This window comes from Lithobates pipiens, unplaced genomic scaffold, assembly GCF_037356315.1.
Source record: "Lithobates pipiens isolate NorthernLeopardFrog02 unplaced genomic scaffold, aLitPip1_a1.2 Scaffold_27, whole genome shotgun sequence".
NCBI classification, from domain to species: domain Eukaryota; kingdom Metazoa; phylum Chordata; class Amphibia; order Anura; family Ranidae; genus Lithobates; species Lithobates pipiens.
The window spans coordinates 81,800,203-81,825,739 of record NW_027507788.1 but is presented as its reverse complement, the minus strand read 5'-3'; the positions used below and the strand labels follow the sequence as shown (position 1 = coordinate 81,825,739).

The 25,537-nt window shown below is 42.2% G+C and overlaps 1 protein-coding gene across 2 annotated transcripts in view; it reads right to left on the bottom strand.

Annotated features, from left to right (window-relative positions):
- Positions 1-25,537, bottom strand: part of LOC143933942 (sodium-dependent neutral amino acid transporter B(0)AT2-like) — a 231,952-nt gene that overhangs the window by 130,049 nt on the left and 76,366 nt on the right. Inside the window, exon 1 of one of the 2 annotated variants that reach the window (XM_077457124.1) lies at positions 19,161-19,189. The exons of the other annotated variant lie outside the window; for it this stretch is intronic. The gene's annotated coding sequence lies outside the window, so the exon portion shown is untranslated. Of the gene's footprint in view, positions 1-19,160; positions 19,190-25,537 lie in introns of those variants that run through there. 2 annotated transcript variants of the gene reach the window in all.

Genomic DNA, 25,537 nt, shown 5'->3' with positions numbered 1-25,537 from the left:
TTATGACCACCCCATGATCAACCAAAACATTATGACCACCCCATGATCAACCAAAACATTATGACCACCACATGAGCAGCCAAAATATTATGTTATCATCATAATCAGCCAAAACATTATGTCCACCACATGATCAGCCAAAACATTATGTCAACACCATGATCAGCCAAAACATTATGTCCACCCCCATGATCAGCCAAAACATTATGTCCACCCCCATGATCAGCCAAAACATTATGTCCACCCCATGATCAGCCAAAACATTATGTCCACCCCATGATCAGCCAAAACATTATGACCACCTCAAGATCAGCCAAAACATTATGTCCACCCCATGATTCACAAAATATCATAATTTTGCAGCAACATTTGTGCCATAGGAATGAATGGCGAAATGTTCAAAACTAAAGTGGTAGGTGACAAAACCTGACAACCCCATGATCAGCCAAAACATTATGACCACCCCCTGATCAGCTAAAACATTATGTCCACCCCCATGATCAGCCAAAACATTATGTCCACCCCATGATCATCCAAAATATTATGTCCACCCTATGATAAGCCAAAATATTATGACCATCCCATGATCAGCCAAAACATTATGTCCACCCCCATTATCAGCCAAAACATTATGTCCACCCCATGATCAGCCAAAACATTTTGTCCACCCCATGATCAGCAAAAATATGTCCACCCCATGATCAGCCAAAACATTATGCCCACCCCATGATCAGCCAAAACATTATGACCACCACATGATCAGCCAAAACATTATGTCCACCCCATGATCAGCTAAAATATTATGTCCACCCCATGATCAGCCAAAATATTATGACAACTCCATGATCAGCCAAAACATTATGTCCACCCCATGAGCAGCCAAAACATTTTGTCTACCCCATGATCAGCCAAAATATGTCCACCCCATGATCAGCCAAAATATTATGTCCACCCCATGATCAGCCAACACATTTTGTCCACCCCATGATCAGTCAAAACATTATGACCACCACATGATGAGCCAAAACATTATGTCAACACCATGATCAGCCAAAACATTATGACCACCCCATGATCAATCAAAACATTATGTCCACCCCATGATCAGCCAAAACATTATGTCCACCCCATGATCAGCCAAAACATTATGACCACTCCATGATCAGCCAAAACATTATGACAACCCCATGATCAGCCAAAACATTATGTCCACCCCATGATCAGCCAAAACATTATGTCAACCCCATGATCAGCCAAAACATTATGTCAACACCATGATCAGCCAAAATATTATGTCCACCCCATGATCAGCCAAATCATTATGACCACCACATGATCAGCCAAAACATTATGTCCACCCCATCATTCACAAAATATCGTAATTTTTGCAGGAAAATTTGTCCCATAGGAATGAATGGCGAAATGTTCAAAACTAGAGTGGGAGGGGACAAAAGCTGACAACCCCGTGATCAGCCAAAACATTATGACCACCCCGTGATCAGCCAAAACATTATGTCCACCCCATGATCAGCCAAAATATTATGTCCACCCCATGATCAGCCAAAACATTATGAGCACCCCATGATCAGCCAAAACATTATGTCCACCCCATGATCAGCCAAAACATTATGTCAACACCATGATCAGCCAAAATATTATGTCCACCCCATGATCAGCCAAATCATTATGACCACCACATGATCAGCCAAAACATTATGTCCACCCCATCATTCACAAAATATCGTAATTTTTGCAGGAAAATTTGTCCCATAGGAATGAATGGCGAAATGTTCAAAACTAGAGTGGGAGGGGACAAAAGCTGACAACCCCGTGATCAGCCAAAACATTATGACCACCCCGTGATCAGCCAAAACATTATGTCCACCCCATGATCAGCCAAAATATTATGTCCACCCCATGATCAGCCAAAACATTATGAGCACCCCATAATCAGCCAAAACATTATGTCCACCCCATGATCAGCCAAAACATTATGACCACCACATGATCAGCCACAACATTATGACCGCCCCATGATCAGCCAAAACATTATGTCCACCCCATGATCAGCCAAAATATTATGTCCACCCCATGATCAGCCAAAATATTATGTCCACTCCATGATCAGCCAAAACATTATGTCCACCCCATGATCAGCCAAATCATTATGTCCACCACATGATCAGCTAAAACATTATGTCCACCACATGATCAGCCAAAACATTATGACCACCCCATGATCAGCCAAAACATTATGTCCACCCCATGATCAGCCAAAACATTTTGTCCACCCCATGATCAGCCAAAATATGTCCACCCCATGATCAGCCAAAATATTATGTCCACCCCATGATCAGCCAACACATTATGTCCACCCCATGATCAGTCAAAACATTATGTCCACCCCATGATCAGCCAAAACATTATGACCACCCCATGATCAACCAAAACATTATGACCACCACATGATCAGCCAAAACATTATGTCCACCCCATGATCAGCCAAAACATTATGACCACTCCAGGATCGGCCAAAACATTATGACAACCTCATGATCAGCCAAAACATTATGTCCACCCCATGGTCAGCCAAAACATTATGTCCACCCCATGATCAGCCAAAACATTATGTCAACACCATGATCAGCCAAAATATTATGTCCACCCCATGATCAGCCAAAACATTATGACCACCCCATGATCAACCAAAACATTATGACCACCACATGATCAGCCAAAACATTATGTCAACACCATGATCAGCCAAAACATTATGACCACCCCATGATCAATCAAAACATTATATCCACCCCATGATGAGCCAAAACATTATGTCCACCCCATGATCAGCCAAAACATTATGACCACTCCATGATCAGCCAAAACATTATGACGACCCCATGATCAGCCAAAACATTATGTCAACCACATGATCAGCCAAAGCATTATGACCACCCCATGATCAGCCAAAAAATTATGTCAACACCATGATCAGCCAAAACATTATGACCACCCCATGATCAGCCAAAATATTATGTCCACCCCCATGAACAGCCAAAACATTATGTCCACCCCGTGATCAGCCAAAACATTATGACCACCCCATGATCAGCCAAAATATTATGTCCACCCCATGATCAGCCAAAATGTTATGTCCACCCCATGATCAGCCAAAACATTATGGCCACCCCATGATCAGCCAAAATATTATATCCACCCCCATGAACAGCCAAAACATTATGTCCACCCCCATGATCAGCCAAAACATTATGCCCACCCCATGATCAGCCAAATCATTATGACCACCACATGATCAGCCAAAACATTATGTCCACCCCATCATTCACAAAATATCGTAATTGTTGGAGGAAAATTTGTCCCATAGGAATGAATGGCGAAATGTTCAAAACTAGAGTGGGAGGGGACAAAAGCTGACAACCCCGTGATCAGCCAAAACATTATGACCACCCCGTGATCAGCCAAAACATTATGTCCACCCCCATGATCAGCCAAAACATTATGTCCACCCCATGATCAGCCAAAATATTATGTCCACCCCATGATCAGCCAAAACATTATGAGCACCCCATGATCAGCCAAAACATTATGTCCACCCCCATGATCAGCCAAAACATTATGTCCACCCCATGATCAGCCAAAATATTATGTCCACCCCATGATCAGCCAAAATATTATGTCCACTCCATGATCAGCCAAAACATTATGACCACCACATGATCAGCCACAACATTATGACCGCCCCATGATCAGCCAAAACATTATGTCCACCCCATGATCAGTCAAAACATTATGTCCACTCCATGATCAGCCAAAACATTATGACCACCACATGATCAGCCACAACATTATGACCGCCCCATGATCAGCCAAAACATTATGTCCACCCCATGATCAGCCAAAATATTATGTCCACCCTATGATCAGCCAAAATATTATGTCCACTCCATGATCAGCCAAAACATTATGTCCACCCCATGATCAGCCAAATCATTATGTCCACCACATGATCAGCCACAACATTATGACCGCCCCATGATCAGCCAAACATTATGTCCACCCCATGATCAGCCAAAATATTATGTCCACCCTATGATCAGCCAAAATATTATGTCCACTCCATGATCAGCCAAAACATTATGTCCACCCCATGATCAGCCAAATCATTATGTCCACCACATGATCAGCTAAAACATTATGTCCACCACATGATCAGCCAAAACATTATGACCACCCCATGATCAGCCAAAACATTATGTCAACACCATGATCAGCCAAAACATTATGACCACCCCATGATCAACCAAAACATTATGACCACCCCATGACATTTTTCTTTTTTAAATCATTTTTGAAAAAACAAAATCATTTTTGAAAAAATGTTCTGCTCTTTCAGCTAATGATGGGACTTTCAACTTTTTTACTACTATTTATACTTTTTAAAATATTAAGCTTTTAAACACTTTTCACAGTTACTCCAGCCACTCCAATCACTTAACAGTTACTGAAGCCACTCCACCCAGTTACTCTGCCAACTCCAGTAGGTGGAGGCAAGAACACTTCAAACTATTTCCCCAGAAATTGTAGATTTTCTAGTTATTATTGTTGTTATTATTATTATTGTGCATTTGAGCCTGCAAAGCATTGCAACTGCAAAAACAAGTGCAATGTTCTGGCTCCTGCAGATTCTTCCTCCAGCTCAGGTCCATACTGAGGTACAGACCTTTATCTCAAAAGCAAGCATTTACTATAGCTTACCAATTCTTATATGTGGGGGGTGGGGCTGCATTCATCTTTTTATTTTCCTTTATTTTCACTTGATGACCTAGCCAGTAAGCTGTTTTTCAACAGAACAATCTGTCCTGCTGTTGTAGCAGTTAGAGGGCTGAGACAAACTATTTAAAACTGCTTAAAATGTTCAGCATTTATTTATTTATGTAAATCCTTTATCTCAAAAGAAAAAAAATGCTGTTGTAACTGCTTATAAAATGTGAGCTGGAGTTTGGCTCCAATTTGTTAAAGCGGAGTTCGACCCAAAAGTGGAACTTATTATTATTATACACGATTTATATAGCGCCAACAGTATATGCATCGCTTGTCTCCTCTCCCTCTCCGTTGCCACAATTGGCACCTTTTCGGGGGGGAGGGCGAACAGGATACTTGTCTTTGACAGGTATTTTGTTCCCACTACTGGGAGTCCGGCTGCTGCCTGTGACATAACCCCAGGGCTCCCTCCTCCTTCCGCCTCATCTCCCTTTTGCCGGTCCAGTAGGAGAGAGGAGCGGGGCCTCGCACATGCACAGTAGGGTTCCCGGCGTGAAGCCGCAAGGCTACACTGCCGGGTTCCTTTACCCGCAATGATGGTGGCAGCATCAGCTGCAGTGCCGAAATCGCAGGACTTCAGGACCGGTAAGTGTCCTATTGTTAAAAGCCAGCAGCTGCGGTATGTGTAGCTGCCGGTTTTAAATTTTTTTTGGGGACGGAACACCACTTTAAAGTGGAACTTTAGTCATAAAATTAAGTCTTGCTAGATCACTTCAGGCTAGACCCTTTTGCAGGTAAAGCTATGGAAAACATTGAAAATAAGTGCCTATGCTGGTTAACCCCTTCATGCCTGAGGGTAAAACAAATCTTAAAGTGGATGTAAACCTGATCCATGAAATTTGACCTGGGTACATATATCTGTAGTGTTTTCTTATCTCTCCCAAAGCTCTAAGTTCCATGTCTTTCTGCTGCCCTGTTCTTCTGTTATCAGCATGATAACTTCTGACAGGTTCTCTGACACAGAAGATAAAAGCAGCCTGAAATTTGTGTTGGAGTGGGTGCTATTAATAGATTAGCAGAGAGCCGGTCTATTCACAGCACATTCCGGAGGGTACCAAGGACAGAACCACTACACTAGAGGTTGACCTGCTGATAGCCAAAGGTTTACTGCTGCTCAGGGGCTCTGGGCTTCAACAAATTGACAGCCTCCAACTAAAAAGAAATACAATTTAAGCATTAAATACTACATATGAATAGTATCCATTTTTTTTATTCAGCAAGCAAGTGTGCTTTATGCCTTGTACACATGGTCGGATTTTCCGACAGGAAAAGTCCGATCGGATTATGTTGTCGGAAAATCCGATCGTGTGTGGACTTCGATGGAAAGAAATTGAGAGCAGGACCTAAAATTTTCCGACAACAAAATCTGATCAGACTTTTTCAAATCATGTGTATAGAATTCCGATGCACAAAGTGCCACGCATGCTCGGAATAAATTTGGGGACGAAAGCTATTGGCTACTGGCCTCTACGTCTGTCGTACATTTTCTACGTCACCTTGTTCAGATCGATCGGATTTTCCGACAACTTTGTCCGACCGTGTGTATGCAAGACAAGTTTGGCACAAAATCCATCGAAAAAAATCAGATGGATTTTGTTGTCGGAATGTCCAACCGTGTGTACAAAACATTAGGCTTTTTTACATGTTTTCCAGTTTCTCCCTATAACAGTGTTGTATAAAGTCTGTTAAAGTACAAACATAAAGTAATTAGTCCTAGGAGTGACATAATAGACACTTTTGTCTTACTCTTCAATCAGACAGGACCAACTTAAAGCGGAGGGCCGTTTAAAAAAAAAAAAAAAGTCAGCAGCTGCAAACACTGCAGCTGCTGACTTAATCAGCCCACTTACCTGTTCAGGGCGCCCGCGATGTCGGCCGCCCGAGGCCGACCCGTCCCTCGGCTCTCGGGTCCCGGCGTCGCCATTCCTTGTAAGGGAAACAGGCAGTGGAGCCTTACGGCTTCACTGCCCGTTTCCTACTGCGCATTTGCGCGAGTCACGCAGCGCTTTGTGAATGGGACGCGCTGTGTTCTGGAACACACAGTTCCCAGAACACAGCGCGACCCATTACCCAGAAGACGCCGCACGGAGGAGAGAAGACAGAAGATCTCCACGGAGGAGGAAGAGGAAGATTAGGATTATGTGCCTAGCAACAGGCACTTCTGGTAAGTAAAAAAAAAAAATTTTTCATTTTTTTTTTTAGATTTTTTTGTAATTTTTTATAGATTTTTTTTTTCAGGGTGGCCCTCCACTTTAAGGGTAGCACAGTGCTCTAGTAAACATTTGTCATGTATATAGTATATTTATTTGTAAAACACAAAATATATAACTAAATAGATAGTAAAAAACATAAAGAAAAATTGAGCCAAAATATTAGAATTTCTTCATTATTTTTTTCTTTGGAAGCATTATCTTTTAATATTGCACTTAGAAAATGGTTCCCTGGTAATCTTTCTCAGGTCATAACTCATTTTAGTTTCCTGAAATTAATTTAATTTAATGAACTATTTTGTGGTTAAGCAGTCCAGAAGATTTTAAATTCAAACAAATTGAGACCCTTAGGGCAGACATGAGGTTGGCACTACACAGCAAATGCTTGATACTTAGGGAAGGCCAAGGAACTTGTATGCTTTGAATGAAGAAACGGCTGCACACCACGGCTGGTCCCAACTTCTTTTCTTGAATTCCAAACATGACACACACAGGACACTGACAGGCTGCAAATGGTTGATGAGTTTTTATACAGGAATAATGTGCTTGATTAGTGTCCTGTGTGTGTCATGTTGGGAATTCGAATAAAAGGATTTGGGACCAGCCGTGGTGGGAAGCCATTTCTTTATTCATTGCATGTTTCACAGAGGCAAGCTGGGGTGGGCACCCACATTTTGGAGTCTCAACATACCACCTGGAGCGACTTGTTTCCTATTAACCATATCAGCAACTTGCATGCTTACTAAAAATGTGAGGACAAAAGTAAATTGTAAAAAACTAAAAGTTAAAAGTCTACAACAAACTAGCAATTTAGGTGAACAATATTTTTATGTACAGTATCTAACAAAAGTGAGTACACCCCTCACTTTTTTGTAAATATTTTATTATATCATTTCATGTGACAACACTAAAGAAATGACACTTTGCTACAATGTAAATTAAGTGAGTGTACTGCTCAAAATAACTCAACACACAGCCATTAATGTCTAAACCACTGGCAACAAAAGTGAGTACACCCCTAAGTGAAAATATCCAAATTGGGCCCAAAGTGTCAATAGTTTGTGTGGCCACCATTATTTTTCAGCACTGCTTTAACCCTTTTGGGCATAGAGTTCACCAGACCTTCACAGGTTGCCACTGGAGTCCTCTTCCACTCCTCCATGACAACATCACAGAGCTGGTGGATGTTAGAGACCTTGCGCTCCCCCGCCTTCCGTTTGAGGATGCCCCAAAGATGCTCAATAGGGTTTAGGCCTGGAGACATGCTTGGCCAGTCTACCACCTTTACCCTCAGCTTCTTTAGCAAGGCAGTGGGCGTCTTGGAGGTGTGTTTGGGGTCGTTATGTTGGAATACTGCCCTGCGTCCCAGTCTCCGTAGGGAGGGGATCATGCTCTGCTTCAGTATGTCACAGTACATGTTGGCATTCATGGTTTCCTCAATGAACTGTAGCTCCCCAGTACCGGCAGCACTCATGCAGCCCCAGACCATGATATTCCCACCACCATGCTTGACCGTAGGCAAGACACACTTGTCTTTGTACTCCTCACCTGGTTGCCGCCACACACGCTTGACACCATCTGAACCAAATACGTTTATCTTAGTCTCATCAGGCTACGGGACACAGTTCCAGTAATCCATGTCCTTAGTCTGCTTGTCTTCAGCATACTGTTTGTGTGCTTTCATGTGCATCATGTTTCGGAGAGGCCTCACATGTGTTGTTTGAACACCATTTACATTTGTTGACTTGCATATGCGTTCGCTTCTGCGTGTAAGTTCGGAGGAACACATTTTTTCTTTTTTTTTATCACTTTTATTCCTATTACAAGGAATGTAAGCATCCCTTGAATTAGAAAGAAGCATGACAGGGCCTCTTTAATGTGAGATCTGGGGTCACAAAGACCTTGTATCTCATATTTACAATTAAAAGCAATAAAAAAAAAAATGGGCCCTTTAAGGTCGGAGGGCAGAAGTGATGTTTGACATCGCTCCAGTCCTCCAAGGGCACAGAGTGGAGTGGGGGCCATCTTGCCCTCTCCCGACTTCCTACCTATCTGTACACGGTATCAGATCATTGAAGAGTATTGGCAGGGAATTGTAGAGTACTGGCAGGGTATGGCAGAGTATTGGCAGGGAATTGCAGAGTATTGGCAGGGTATGGCAGAGTATTGGCAGGGAATTGCAGAGTATTGGCAGGGTATGGAGGGATGGCTGTGACTGCACTTGTCACAGAGCAGCGCTGTGGCACTACAGATGCAGCCCACAGCGCTGCTGCCATCCGATCTCTCCCCTCCACTGTACAGATCTGTACACAGAGGGGAGAGAGGAACTGGCGTCATCATGATGCCGGTTTGTTTACAAGTGATCGCTCCGTCATTTGACGGAGCAATCATGTTGTAAACGGCCGAAGGGTGCACCAAGATGGCTGCCACTCTGGAGCTAGGCCGAAGCCTCGGCCTTTCCTAAGGCCGAGGCGCGCTCTGGATCGTGGCGGGGCGGTGCCAATCGTATATTCGCACCATAAGACGCAGGTACATTTTCTCCCATATTTCTGGGGGGAAAAAGTGCCTCTTATAGTCCGAAAAATACCTTATTTTTTTCCAACACAGCACCACCAGTGCTTCAAATTATAGGGCAAGCTGATATATGACTACTGTCTGAATGTCCAGGGTTAAGGACCTAGCCCTACCACTCTCACTTCAACAATGGCCAGAGAGGTAACCCGTGAAAATAATAGGCCAGTAATAAGACTGGTGTTGTCATATTCAGGCATGGAAAATAGTACAACATACTGTGATTCAACTTTTTTTTTTTTTTTTATTCCCTTAGGAACCACATTTTAGACCTCAAATGTTTCTCTGAGGCAGATTGTATTTGTTTTGTTTTTTGTTGTTGCTGAAGGACCTTTGTTCTTAACTGGTCTTTTATCCACAGCATGAATTACAATGTTGTCATTTTACAATTCATATGGAACAATTAACATCCGCAGCCCTTGCTGTTATCCTATTCTTGCCACTATTTAACTATGTTATATAATGTGTATTATGATCTGGCATGGTACCAAAGTACACAAATAATTTCCAGGTATTGTGGAGCCTGTTTTTATTTTACTTAGAAGGTAGATGTGCTGGAGTTTAGATGTCAATGTACCAGCATGTATGATATATGTATATTATATACATACTGATTATCCTGGTCAAATTGTGTGACACAAAGCACTAGGCCAACCTAAGCATACCAGCAGTTTACTGGAAAAATATACTATAAAACTAAAAAATATACTGCATTTTATGGTTACGATTATTATTTCCTCTCACGTATTCAAAAGACGTAGCTTAGGAGGTTTACTGTTATCTTTTAGCATTCGATCATGACAACAAGGTGGGGTTTTGGGGGCACAGCTAGGTAGGAGAATTTGTGTACAGATTACAACTTTTTACATATATTCTATATTTGTTATTATGTTCAGGACTAAAAAATTTTTTTATTCTTTTTAGTTGGGGGTATATTTACATAGTTACATAGTCAGGGTTGAAAAAAGACACAAGTCTTGAAAAAAGTCTATCTAGTTCAACCAACAAAAAAAAAAATCATACAGTCCCATATACACAATCCTTCACTCACAGTTGATCCAGAGGAAGGCCAAATACTCCAGGAAAAGCATGATCCATTTTGCTACAGCAAGGGAAAAATTTCCTTCCTGATCCCCTGAGAGGCAATCGGATTTTCCCCGGATCAACTTTACCTATAAATGTCAGTACCCAGTTAAATTATGTACATTAAGGAAATGATCAAGGCCTTTTTTAAAGCAATCTACTGATCTGGCCAGAACCACCTCTGGAGGGAATCTTACTGACTGAATAATTCAACACCAAGTTCACTATATGGACCACGTATGTATTTGTACATGTTGATCATATCCCCCCTTAACCACTTGACCACTGGGCACTTAAACACCCTTAATAACCAGACCAATTTTCAGCTTTCGGTGCTCTCACATTTTGAATGACAATTACTCAGTCATGCAACACTGGACCTATATGAAATTTTTGTCCTTTTTTTCACACAAATAGAGCTTTCTTTTGGTGGTATTTAATCACCGCTGGGTTTTTTATTTTTTGTGCTATAAAAGAAAAAATACAGAAAATTCTGTAAAAAAATTAATTTTTCTTTGTTTCTGTTATAAAATTTAGCAGATTAGTAATTTTTTCTTCATAAGTTTTGGCCAAAATTTATACTACTGCATATCTTTGGTAAAAAAAAGTACAAATTGGTGGATATTATTTGGTCTTTGTGAAAGTTATAGAATCCACAAGCTATGGTGCCAATATCTGAAAATTGATCACACCTGAAGTACTGACGGCCTATTTGAATTCTTGAGACCCTAACATGCCAGAAAAGTACAAATACCCCCCAAATGACCCCTTTTTGGAAAGAAGACATTCCAATGTATTTAGTAAGAGGCATGATGAGTTTTTTTAAGTTGTAATTTTTTCCCACAATTCTTTGCAAAATCAAGATTTTTTTTACTTTTTTTTTTTCACAAAATTGTCATATTATCAGTTTATTTCTCACACACAGCATATGCATACCACAAATTACACCCCAAAACACATTCTGCTATTACTCCCGAGTACGGCGATACCACATGTGTGAGACTTTTACACATTGTGGCCACATACAGAGGTCCAACATGCAGGGAGCGCCATCGGGCGTTCTGGAGCACCCAGGACAATTCTGACATTTCTCTCCTACATGTAAAAATCATAATTTATTTGCTAGAAAATTACATAGAATCCCAAAACATTATATATGTTTTTTTAGCAAACAACCTGGAGAATACAATGGTGGTCGTTGAAACTTTTTACCTTGCATGCTTTTTTTTGGAAAAAAAAACAGTTTTGTGCTTAAAAAAAAAACACAGTAAAGTTAGCCCAATTTTTGCATAATGTGAAAGATGAAGTTACGCTGAGTAAATAGATACCTAACATGTCACTCTTCAAAATTGCACACGCTCGTGGAATGGCGCCAAACGTCGCTACTTAAAAATCCCCATAGGTGATGATTAAATTTTTTTTACTGGTTATATTTTTTGAGTTACAGAGGAGGTCTAGGGCTACAATTATTGCTCTGGCTCTAACGTTCGCAGCGATATCTCACATGTGTGGTTTGAACACCGCTTTCATATGTGGGCGGGACTTACGTATGCGTTCACTTCTGCATGCGAGCACATGGGGACAGGGGCACTTTAAAAAAAAAAATTATTATTGTTAATTTTACTTTATTTATTTTAGTTTGACTTTTTTTCCCCAAAAATAAATTTTTTGATCACTTTTATTCCTATTACAGGGAATGTAAACATCCCTTGTAATAGGAATATGGCATGACAGGTCCTCTTTACAGTGAGATATGGGGTAAATAAGACCCCGCATCTCACCTCTAAGCTGGGAAGCCTGAAAAAAAAAAAAGATTCTGGCTTTGATCGTATTGGCGAGTCGGTAGAAGCACCGGAGGGCGGCGGGAGGGGGGGATGTCTATGGCTGGGTATTGCAGGGTATCACCGACTATGGCTGGGTATGGCTGGGTATCTCCGAGTATGGCTGGGTATCCCCGAGTATGACTGGGTATCTCAGAGTATGACTGGATATCTCAGAGTATGGCGTTGCAGAGTATTGCGTTGCAGAGCATTGCAGGGTATTGGCGGGTGTTGCAGAGCATTGCAGAGTGTTGCAGGGTATTGGCGGGTGTTGCAGAGCATTGCAGAGTGTTGCAGGGTATTGCAGAGTGTTGCAGGGTATTGCAGGGTGTTGCAGGGTATTGGCGGGTGTTGCAGAGTGTTGCAGGGTATTGGCGGGTGTTGCAGAGCATTGCAGAGTGTTGCAGGGTATTGGCGGGTGTTGCAGAGCATTGCAGAGTGTTGCAGGGTATTGGCGGATGTTGCAGAGCATTGTAGAGTGTTGCAGAGCATTGCAGAGTGTTGCAGGGTATTGGCGGGTGTTGCAGAGCATTGCAGAGTGTTGTTGCAGGGTATTGCAGAGTGTTGGTGCAGGGTATTGCAGAGTATTGCAGAGTATTGCAGCAGAGTATTGCAGAGTATTGCAGCAGAGTATTGCAGAGTAATGGCAGGGTATGATGGGGTTAATTTTCGGTGAGCAGCCATGTGGGCACTGCAGATGCAGCCCACAGCGCTGCTGACACCGATCTCTTCCCCCTCCGCTGTACCGATCGGTACAGAGAGGGGGAGGGAGGAACCGGTGTCATAACATGACGCTGGTTTGTTTACAAGTGATCACTCCGTCATTTGACGGAGCGATCATGTGGTAAACGGCCGCGATGAGCGGCCGTTTACCGTGATCCGTGCGCCAGGGGGCGCGCGAGAGCGGAATTCTGGAAGGACGTCATATGACGGCCTCCCAGAGTTAAACAACCGCCCTGTAGCCGTCATTCGGCTATGGGCCGGTTGTTAAGTGGTTAATCTCCTTTTCTCAAGAGAGAATAAATTCAGTTCCACTGATCTTTCCTCAAAGCTGAGCTTGCCAATTCCTCTTATCAGTTTGGTTGCCCTTCTCTGCACTTTCTCCAGTTCCCTGATATCCTTTTTTGAGAACTGGTGCCCAAAACTGAACTGCATATTGCAGATGAGGTCTTTCTAATGATGTGTACAGGGATAAAATTATATCTCTCTCTCTGGAGTCCATACCTCTCTTAATACAATTAAATACTTTGCAGGATCTGGAAACCGCAGCTTGGCATTGCATGCTATTATTAAGCTTATGATCTATGAAACCCCCAGATCCTTCTCCACTATGGGTTCCCCCAGCTGTACTCCCCCTAGTATGTATGATGTATTCATATTCTTAGCCCCCAAGTGCATAACTTCATCAACATTAAACCTCATTTGCTGAACAGTTGCCCAATTAAACAGTGCATCAAGGTTGGCTTGTAAGTTGGAAACATCGTGTAAGGATGTTTTTCCACTCCATAGCTTGGTGTCGCCTGCAAACACTTAAATGACACTTTTAATCCCAGACCCTATAACATTTATAAAAATATTAAAAAGTAAGGGTCCCAACAACGAACCTTGGGGTACATCACTGATAACGTTTGGCCATTCAGTGTAAGAATCATTAACAACTACTCTCTGAATTTCAATTTTTTTGACAGTTTTCTATCCATTTAAAAACTGATCTTTCCAAGCCTGTAGACTTTACCTTACATATGAAAGATTGTATATTATTATTTTATTTGACCACTAAAAGCCTGGGCTTTATTGTTAGAATGCCCAGGACTAGGGATGAGCCGAACACCCCCTGTTCGGTTCGCACCAGAACCTGCGAACAGACCTAAACTTCGTGTGAACTTTAGAACCCTATTAAAGTCTATGGGACTCGAACGTTCACAATCTAAAGTGCTCATTTTAAAGGCTAATATGCAATTTACTGTCCTAAAAAGTGTTTGGGGACCCGGGTCCTGCCCCAGGGGACATGGATCAATGCAAAAAAAAGTTTTAAAAACGGCCGTTTTTTCAGGAGCAGTGATTTTAATAATGATTAAAGTGAAACAATAAAAGTGTAATATTCCTTTAAATGTCGTACCTGGGGGGTGTCTATAGTATGCCTGTGAAGGGGCGCATGTTTCCCGTGCTTAGAACTGTCCCTGCACAAAGTGTCATTTGTGTAGGAAAAAAAGTCTTTTAAAATCACTTGCGGCTATATTGTCGGCTCCCGTAATACAGAGAACACTCAATGAGTGTTCTCTGTATTAGCCGACAAGCCATTCATTCATTGATTAAAAAAAAAAAAAAGCATGGGGGTTCCCCTAAATTCAATTACCAGGCCCTTCAGGTCTGGAACCCCTGTCAAATTGAAAAAACAAAATGACGTGGGGGTCCCCTAAATATCCATTAAAGACCCTTCAGGTCTGGTATGGATATTAAGGGGAACCCCGCATCAAATTTTAAAAAAATTGATGTGGGGGTCCCCCTAAAAATCCATACCAGACCCTTTATCCGAGCACGCAACCTGGCAGGCCGCAGGAAAAGAGGGGGGACGAGAGAGTGCCCCCCCTGAACCGTACCAGGCCACATGCCCTCAACATTGGGAGGATGCTTTGGGGGTCTGCGGGGACCCCCTTACCATTTCAAACAGGGGGGGGCCGGGATCTGGGGGTCCCCTTGTTAAAGGGGGCTTCCAGATTCTGATAAGCCCCCCGCCCGCAGATCCCCACAACCACCACTCAGGGTTGTGGGGATGAGGCCCTTCTCCCCATCAACATGGCGACATGGTGCTTTGAGGGGTCACAGACCCCCAAAGCATCCTCCCAATGTTGAGGGCATGTGGCCTGGTACGGTTCAGGGGGGGCGCTCTCTCGTCCCCCCCTCTCTTCCTGCAGCCTGCCAGGTTGCGTGCTCGGATAAAGGGTCTGGTATGGATTTTTAGGGGGACCCCCACGTCAATTTTTTTTAAATTTGATGCGGGGTTCCCCTTAATATCCATACCAGACCTGAAGGGTCTTTTATGGATATTTAGGGGGACCCCCACGTCAATTTTTTTTTTAATTTGACACGGGGTTCCCCTTAATATCCATACCAGACCTGAAGGGCCTGGTAATTGAATTTAGGGGAACCCCACGCTTTTTTTTTTTAATCAGTGAATGAATGAATTGTCGGCTAATACAGAGAACACTCATTGAGTGTTCTCTGTATTACCGGAGCCGACAATATAGCCGCAAGTGATTTTAAAAGACTTTTTTTCCTTCACAAATGACACTTTGTGCAGGGACAGTTCTAAGCACGGGAAACATGCGCCCCTTCACAGGCATACTATACACACCCCCCAGGTACGACATTTAAAGGAATATTACACTTTTATTGTTTCACTTTAATCATTATTAAAATCACTGCTCCTGAAAAAACGGCAGTTTTTAAAACTTTTTTTTGCATTGATCCATGTCCCCTTGGGCAGGACCCAGGTCCCCAAACACTTTTTAGGACAGTAACTTGCATATTAGCCTTTAAAATTAGCAGTTTAGATTTCTCCCATAGACTTGTACAGGGTGTTCCGGCTTTTCGAATTTGCAGCGAACAGCCCAAATTGTTCACTGTTCGCTGAACAGGCGAACAGGCAATGTTCGAGTTGAACATGAGTTCGACTCGAACTCGAAGCTCATCCCTACCCAGGACTAATGCAATGGTCAGTTTCGTAGAATGCTAGGTATGTTTTTAACATACAATGAGTTTGCAGTTATAGTTTTATTTTGTAAAAAAATATTTTACTTTTCTTTTTTTTTAGTAAAAAGAAAAACATTTTATTTGCATGCCCCCTGAACAGTACCAGCACTGCATAGCAAATATATAGGCTGGCACTCCAATGATTAGACGGCAGTATGCAAGCACCCCTTTGCCACATTGATACCACCCTGCATTTCCTCCAGCATTGCAGGGGGATTCAAGAGAGGTTTACCAGATAAGGGGGTACCTCTCAAAAAACATCACCAGGCTTGTCAGTCTTGGATTTCCTTTTCACTCCAGTCACTTATTCTCCCTTAATACTGGCATCCAGTAACTCACACCATTCCTCCTTTTGGACTTCACCTCCAACCCTCTCCCCCTCCCGCTTTCACTGGTGGTCGCTTGCTGTTTTCTACCTCTTTCACCCTACCCCACAATTTTTCAGCCCCCTGGCTGTCATTTTTTTCCATCCACCTTATGTCAACAGCATGGTTCTTTACACCCACTCCTTCACGCTGTCCTTGTGGTTAACCCTTGGTTTATTTTTTTATTTTTTTATTTTATTGCACGCTTAGGTTGCCTTGTGGTTCCATGCCTGCCTGGGTCGATGCCCATTGGTGCACCCTGGATGAGATGCCTGCCGCAGCTCCCACTTGGGAGTATTCCTCAGATGGTCACGATACCCGGCACTACACCACCATCATGTTAATTGTAGTGAGGTAACAAGTTCTCTGGTTTGGGGACCTCAACCCCATCATTGTTTATGTTTATACTCATACTTTTTTAACAATTATATTTACCCATGGATACATCTTGTGCTCGCTCCTGACGAGTGGCCCGCTAGCCACGAAACGCGTAGAGCTGCCATATATCATTAAAAACATTAACATTACCCGAACATCAAGTTTACTTCTAATACCCTTTTTCAGGACCAATGAAGTCATGGGCTTTGCAGGCATTATTATGTATTACGGTTTTATCCCATTGTTGGTTTTAGTGAACTCTGGAAGGTCATTGTTTGCTATACCTTGTGATATTGCTTTTATGACTTTATGCATTGTATTACTACTATATCATTGTTATATATGTTTACTTATCATATTTGGCTGTATTATATGGCAACCAATAATAAATCCAAGTATGTTCTCCATTTTGCTTTTTTGCAAACCATGTGCCTCATATAAAGTCCCACCCCCTTGCTCTCTTCCCTCTTGATCACCAGGCTGTCTGAAATAATCAGTGCCCAAGGGGGCTCATGGTCCAGCTACATTCATCCCATGGGGGGAAGCAAGCAGATGGCAAAAACAAATATTTTACAGATTACCATTACAGTTGTATAGCAATATAGTTTGATGCATTTTTGATGTGGTTGAGTTTGGTCCAATTAAAAATATATGCTGAAATTTTGGCAAACGAGCAAACTAACCTCAAAAGACACAGCTGAGATATAAAAAAAAATTGTTTGAAAAATACATTTTAGACCAACATTTTGTCAAAATGTATTTAGCACCTATCATCAGAGGTAATTGACAGCAAGACACAAGAACCAATGAACCTCACAAATGCAAGGAAGGAGTTGGAAACGCAGTTGGTGACCGGAATGAAACAAATATAGCAGGTCAGGTGGAATGTAAACCTATTGTGCTAAAGCAGTCAGAGGCAAAAGATCAAAGTTTGGGCAAAACATGAAAAGGAGTGGAAGAAACAGGATGATTGTCAGACTTTAGTAAAGTTGGAAGCACAAATGACCGCAACCTTAATTTAAACAATGAAATGCCTCTATCCCTAAATATATTGTAATAAGGTATAGGAAAGGAAAATGGGACTTTAAATGAGGCATGACATTGTAGTTAGTAAAATTATGTATGAATATCTGAGAACTGTTTTAGATTAATTTTATGTTTTGGTGTCATAATCCCCTAGGTGATCCAAGATAATTGTAGGCATAATAAAATAGATATATAGATAATAAATCATTTTTAATATAATCATAAGAAGAATATTAACATGATATTTGTAATAGTAGATTTTATGCAAACATGGACATAATTAATACAATAGATATGTAATTAATTAAATGTATAAATAAACGTACAGATCATAGGTGAAAAAAATCACATATTATAAACAGTAGATTATCATGATATTGAATTCATGATTGAAATAAACTTGTATAGGCACCCTTAGTTTTATACCCAACGCGTTTCATGGCTGACTGCCAATCATCAGGGGTAAGACGCATATGTATACTGGAAATTTAAATAAATAAACAACTATCAATATACATAGCCCTCAAATGAGAGGAACATGTCAAATACACCCCCTTTCCTAAGGATACAAATGGAAAAGTCCGCTAGTAGGACCCAACTCCAGTAAGAGAATGGCATGGTGATCTGGAAGTGTTTGTCCCAACCGGGATTGAGGCAGGGTAACAACCAGCCCCCAAAAGAAATCGGAGAAAGGGCCAGGAGGAACAGCAGCCATGGAATAAACCAGACAGTCACATCACATATACAAAAGATATCGTGTGTGCATTTTAGACCCAAATCTGTGAAAAAACATGAATGAAAACAGAAATGAAATGAACTGAAAATGTGTAACACAGGTCAAACATGTAGATGTTTAAATGAGGGATTGTATGTGTGTGAGAGAGATGTGTACTGACTGATCCCATATGTGGAACCACAGTGTATGTGTGATAAAATGTGTATGGAGAGTATGAAAATAGTGCAGCTAAAAAGAGTGTGCAGGTAGGCAGAAAATGCAACAACAGAAAATGTGTATTGGGATAAATAAGGAATTGACACACCCAGGATGGTGTGTGAGTAAGCAACAAGTGGGTTTAAAATGTGTATATGTTTGAGAACATGAATAAACCTACCGTATCCTATGTAATATGAGTGTGGCTCAGTGTGATCCCTTCCTTGAGATAAGTTTAGGAGGAGTGAACTGTTGGCTGGCCCCAGCTGATATACATCCTTCCTGGTCCTGGGTGGGTCCCTGCCAATGTCATGTGACGCCATCTGAATAGCATAAAGGAGGTGAGGGAGCCCACCACCCGGGGTATATACAGAGGTCATTTCCTGTTCCTTTGCATGTTTGTCACACTTAAGTGTTTCGGAACATCAAACCAATTTAAACAATAGTCAAGGACAACACAAGTAAACACAAAATGCAATTTGTAAATGAAGGTGTTTATTATTAAAGGTGAAAAAAAATCCAAACCATCATGGCCCTGTGTGAAAAAGTGATTCCCCCCTAAACCTAATAACTGGTTGGGCCACCCTTAGCAGCAACAACTGCAACCAAGCGTTTGCGATAACGTGCAATGAGGCTTTTACAGCGTCCTGGAGGAATTTTGGCCCACTCATCTTTGCAGAATTGTCCTAATTCAGTTACATTAGAGGGTTTTCGAGCATGAACGGCCTTTTTAAGGTCATACCACAACATCTCAATAGGATTCAAGTCAGGACTTTGGCTTAGGCCACTCCAAAGTCTTCATTTTGTTTTTCTTCAGCCATTCGGTGGTGGACTTGCTGGTGTGTTTAGGATCATTGTCCTGCTGCAGAACCCAAGTTCGTTTCAGCTTGAGTACACGAACAGATGGTCGGACATTCTCCTTCAGGATCTCTTGGTAGACAGCAGAATTCATAGTTCCTTTTATCACGGCAAGTCTTCCAGGTCCTGAAGCAGCAAAACAGCCCCAGACCATCACACTACCACCACCATATTTTACTGTTGGTATAATGTTCTTTTTATGAAATGCAGTGTTCCTTCTACGCCAGATATACTTGGACACACACCTTCCAAAGAGTTCCACTTTTGTCTCATCGGTCCACAGAATGTTGTCCCAAAAGTCTTGGGGATCATCAAGATGTGTTGTGGAGAAATTGAGACGAGCTTTGATGTTCTTTTTGCTCAGCAGTGGTTTTCTCCTTGGAACTCTGCCATGCAGGCCATTTTTGCCCAGTCTTTTCCTGATGGTGGAGGCATGAACGCTGACCTTAACTGAGGCAAGTGAGGCCTGCAGTTCCTTGGACGTTGTTGTGGGGTCTTTTGTGACCTCTTGGATGAGTCGTCGCTGCGCTCTTGGGGTAATTTTGGGCGGCCGGCCACTCCTGGGAAGGTTCACCACTGTTCCATGTCTTCGCCATTTGTGGATAATGGCTCTCACTGTGGTTCGCTGGATTCCCAAAGCTTTGGAAATGGCTTTATAACCCTTTCCAGACTGATAGATCTCAATTACTTTCTTTCTCAATTGTTCCTGAATTTCTTTGGGTCTCGGCATGATGTGTAGCTTTTAAGGATCTTCTGGTGGACCTTACTGTGTCAAGCAGCTCCTATTTAAGTGATGCCTTGATTGTGAACAGGTGTGGCAATAATCAGGCCTGGGTGTGGCTAGAGAAATTGAACTCAGGTGTGGACAACCACAGTTATAGTATGTTTTAACAAGGGGGTCAATCACTTTTTCACACAGGGCCATGATGGTTTGGATTTTTTTTCACCTTTAATAATAAACACCTTCATTTACAAATTGCATTTTGTGTTTACTTGTGTTGTCCTTGACTATTGTTTAAATTGGTTTGATGTTCCGAAACACTTAAGCGTGACAAACATGCAAAGGAACAGGAAATGAGGAAGGGGGCAAACACTTTTTCACACCACTGTATATCATCCCAGTAGGTGCCCACCCACCTCCACTGCGGCACTAGGTGGAGAAAAAAGCATGCCATCACCCAGCGGCATCAATCGGTGCCGCCCATGGGGCTTGCTTGAACATGACGCCAATACACTTAGGTCAGACCCAACCTCCATCAGACAGCTAGGATGAATGGGGAGAGAACTGAGCGCATTGCAACCCCAGAAATTAGATAACTAATTGTCCAGCCCTGCTGCCTGTGGTCTGGGCTGGCTGAAAGATGGCGATAGGTATTTGAAAAAATAATAAATTGATTCGTAATAGAAAAATATATAATATGAACTAAGGGCCATGAATATTGTATAACAATAAACATGTAGGAATGATACATTTGTATATTTTGTGCGTGGGGTCACTAAAAAGCAGATGTCTTCCACCAACTAGTCAGCAACTATCTTTAATGTTCTGTTTAGCTATAAAATATCTTGCTATGGGTTATTGCACCTTGTTTTTTCAGAAGGGAGCACACACCCTCTGGCCTCGTACACATGGTTTGATTGTTGGACTACCGAGCGTCTGATTTTTGTCAAAAGCATGTGTGCAGGATTTTGTCTAGCATACGAACTATCCACAAATTGTCATTTGACAAACACGAATGTAGTGACATACTATGAGAGTATAAAGAGGAAGTTCATTTCTCAAGCACCACCCTTGGGTGTCCGTTGATTTGCCATTTTCAGATCGTACAAAACAATTGCCTTTTAAAATATGTTTGGCATAACTACATCAGTATCACCAGCAAAGCAGCTTCATTATTATCCCATTAAAGAAGATGAGAATGTGCGCTGCTATTTGATATTTTATCAGCTACCGCGTCATAAATGTTAATTTTAGATTACAAACGGTAGACCAAACTCTTCCGGCTTGTTCCTTGATTCTGAGCATGCGTTGTTGTACTTTTGACTTTTGTTTTGTCTTTTTGACGATTTCTGTACTGACCATCCGAAAATCTGATGTTGAGTTCACATCCGACAAAAATGTTATAGCCTGCACATTCAGCTTTTGTCTGATGAAAAGTCAAATCGGCTGTCGAAAGCACCGTACTAACGATATGAATATCCGCAGACAGCTCGTCCGAAAGCCCCATACAAACTATCCGATTTTCTGCTGATTTTTGTCTTCAGATTTACCAAAACCATGTAGTGCAAGGGCCTGCCTGATTGCATACAAACTGAAACTCCTAAGGTTTGACCTCATATTACAGTGCCTTGCGAAAGTATTCGGCCCCCTTGAACTTTTCAACCTTTTGCTACATTTCAGGCTTCAAACATAAAGATATAACATTTTTATTTTTTGTGAAGAATCACCAACAAGTGGGACACAATTGTGAAGTGGAACGAAATCTATTGGATGATTTAAACTTTTTAAGCAAATAAAAAACTGAAAAGTGGTGCGAGCAAAATTATTCGGCCCCTTTACTTTCAGTGCAGCAAACTCACTCCAGAAGTTCAGCGAGGATCTCTGAATGATCCAACGTTGTCCTAAATGACTGATGGTGATAAATAGAATCCACCTGTGTGTAATCAAGTCTCTGTATAAATGCACCTGCTCTGTGATAGTCTCAGGGTTCTGTTGAAAGCGCAGAGAGCATCATGAAGACCAAGGAACACACCAGGCAGGTCCGTAATACTGTTGTGGAGAAGTTTAAAGCCAGATTTGGATACAAAAAGATTTCCCAAGCTTTAAACATCCCAAGGAGCACTGTGCAAGCGATCATTTTGAAATGGAAGGAGTATCAGACCACTGCAAATCTACCAAGACCTGGCCGTCCCTCTAAACTTTCAGCTCAGACAAGGAGAAGACTGATCAGAGATGCAGCCAAGAGGCCCATGATCACTCTGGATGAACTGCAGAGAACTACAGCTGAGGTGGGAGAGTCTGTCCATAGGACAACAATCAGTCGTACACTGTACAAATCTGGCCTTTATGGAAGAGTGGCAAGAAGAAAGCCATTTCTCAAAGATATCCATAAAAAGTCTCATCTAAAGTTTGCCACAAGCCACCTAGGAGACACACCAAACATGTGGAAGAAGGTGCTCTGGTCAGATGAAACCAAAATCCAACTTTTTGCCCACAATGCAAAACGATATGTTTGGCGTAAAAGCAACAAAGCTCATCACCCTCAACACACCATCCCCACTGTCAAACATGGTAGTGGTAGCATCATGGTTTGGGCCTGCTTTTCTTCAGCAGGGACAGGGAAGATGGTTAAAATTGAGGGGAAGATGGATGCAGCCAAATACAGGACCATTCTGGATGAAAACCTGTTGGAGTCTGCAAAAGACCTGAAACTGGGACGGAGATTTATCTTCCAACAAGACAATGATCTCAAACATACAGCAAAATCTACAAAGGAATGGTTCACAAATAAACGTATCCAGGTGTTAGAATGGCCAAGTCAAGGTCCAGACCTGAATCCAATCGAGAATCTGTGGAAAGAGCTGAAAACTGCTGTTCACAAACGCTCTCCATCCAACCTCACTGAGTTCGAGCTGTTTTGCAAGGAAGAATGGGCAAGAATTTCAGTCTCTCGATGTACAAAACTGATAGAGACATACCCCAAGCGACTTGCAGCTGTAATCGCAGCAAAAGATGGCTCTACAAAGTATTAACGCAAGGGGGCCGAATAATTTTGCACGCTCCACTTTTCATTTTTTTATTAGTTAAAAAAGTTTCAAAAATCCAATAGATTTCGTTCCAGCCTTGCAGCCTCCCCTGCAGCCTTCCTTGCAGCCTTCCTTGGATACTATGGCTCTGGAGGTGGACTTGTGGCAGGAGGAGGAGGATGGGTGAGCATATATAAGTGCATGTTATCACTTATTTGGTCACTCAACCCCTTCCGAATGACCTCAAAAACAAATTTCTCACACATGAGGCGTTGACCCTCCTCCATTTGCTGCAATTTAGCAGCTACATAGCAGCCATAGGCCTCTTCAGCAACAGGGGGCTTTTCAGGGCCGCATTAGCATCCTTAATGAGGCCCAGTGCTGCCTCCTCCATGTTACTCCCCTTCCTGGCACTTTTTGTTGGAAGGCGGAGGGGAGGCACCTGAGATTGGGTGAGGCTACAGGGTCCTGCCACCACCTGGCTGCCACTTACCCCCACCTCCTCCTGTCTGCCACATTCCAGAGCCTCGTCCTGCCTGAGGTCTTCCTGTGTCTGAAAAAGGGACATACTTTTAGTTTTTGGTTCATCAATCACACCCAAATTTCAGCTCATGCCTGTTGCAAATTGAATGTTAATAAATAGAAAAGACTATCATTCTGACCCCAGCATTTTTCATTCTTGTCACACTCATTTTTGCCCCCTACTGTCAATTGATATGTCAAACACTTTTTGTTAAATCATTCATTTGATAGCAACAATAACATCTAGTTAACAACAATTATTTTCAGACAATAAATATATTAAAAGATAATATACCTGGCTCCAGCTAGGCTCCTCAACTTCTTCCAGGATGGAAGGCCCAGGTTGGTCCTCGAAAGCCTCAGTTGTGGTTGAGGCAAGGGTGGATGGAAGTGTAGAAAGTGATTCCCTGGCTTCCATCTGGTCTTGCAGAAACCGCATCCTGTTGTAGTACCACAGACAGTGTACATCCTCTGCTGCAGCTCCTGATTTCATGGAAGCCTGGACCTTATTAAGCTCCTTCCTATATGTACTTCTCAAGCTACCAATTTTCCTATCCACAAACTCGATGTCTGCGTCTGGGACCTGCATCTTCACATATCCCAGCAGTTTCTCCAGCGATGCCTTCCTAGCTGGTTTATTTCGATATAAGGGTTTTCAACCTCCCACAAATTTTGCATATCCCTGTATTTGTCCATGAAGTGACCCATGAATTCAGAGTCTTTGAATTGTTTCATATTTGCTGCAAGACAAAACACAAGACAAAAACCCTAAATATTAGGCTAAACTCTCCTAATCTTATCCCAATATAGGCCTCAATCTAGAATCAGTATAGGCCACTGATGTACCAAAGTTAAGATGTTACCTTCGTTGGAACATTTGTCCTCCTTCCTCAGTACACTAAACGTACCTATGACACACGCGTCTTAACGTTATATACATTTCGCATGCGTGAAACTCTGCACACGCCACCCGGCACTGACCTTCTTTCTCAAAGATTCCCTGCCCCGTCTCTTTCGTCGCAAGTGGCAAAGGAACATGGCGGAGACACAGCAGGTGGTCACTACTACTAGTAGTAAAGTGGAGGCCGAAATGTCCCGATCCAGGAGGAGGTTTAAGGCCTCCAATATGTCCTTTGAAGAGATGGTGGAGATGGTCCACATATTGAAGAGGGCCAACTATGATGGCATGAATGGACCGTACCCAAACCCCAATCTGCGAAAGGCCAAAATCATGAGTGCACTTGAAAGTGCAGTTGCTGTAGATCCGAGGGGGACATGCAAGGAAAATAAAAAACAGGATTTTAGCTTGCACATGATTGGATGATAAAATCAGCAGAGCTTCCACTCATTTCAGATCTACCTCTTAAATTTAGAGCAACTGCACTTCTGAGTGCACTTGCAGTGCAAAGTGGATTTGCCTTTTGTAAATAA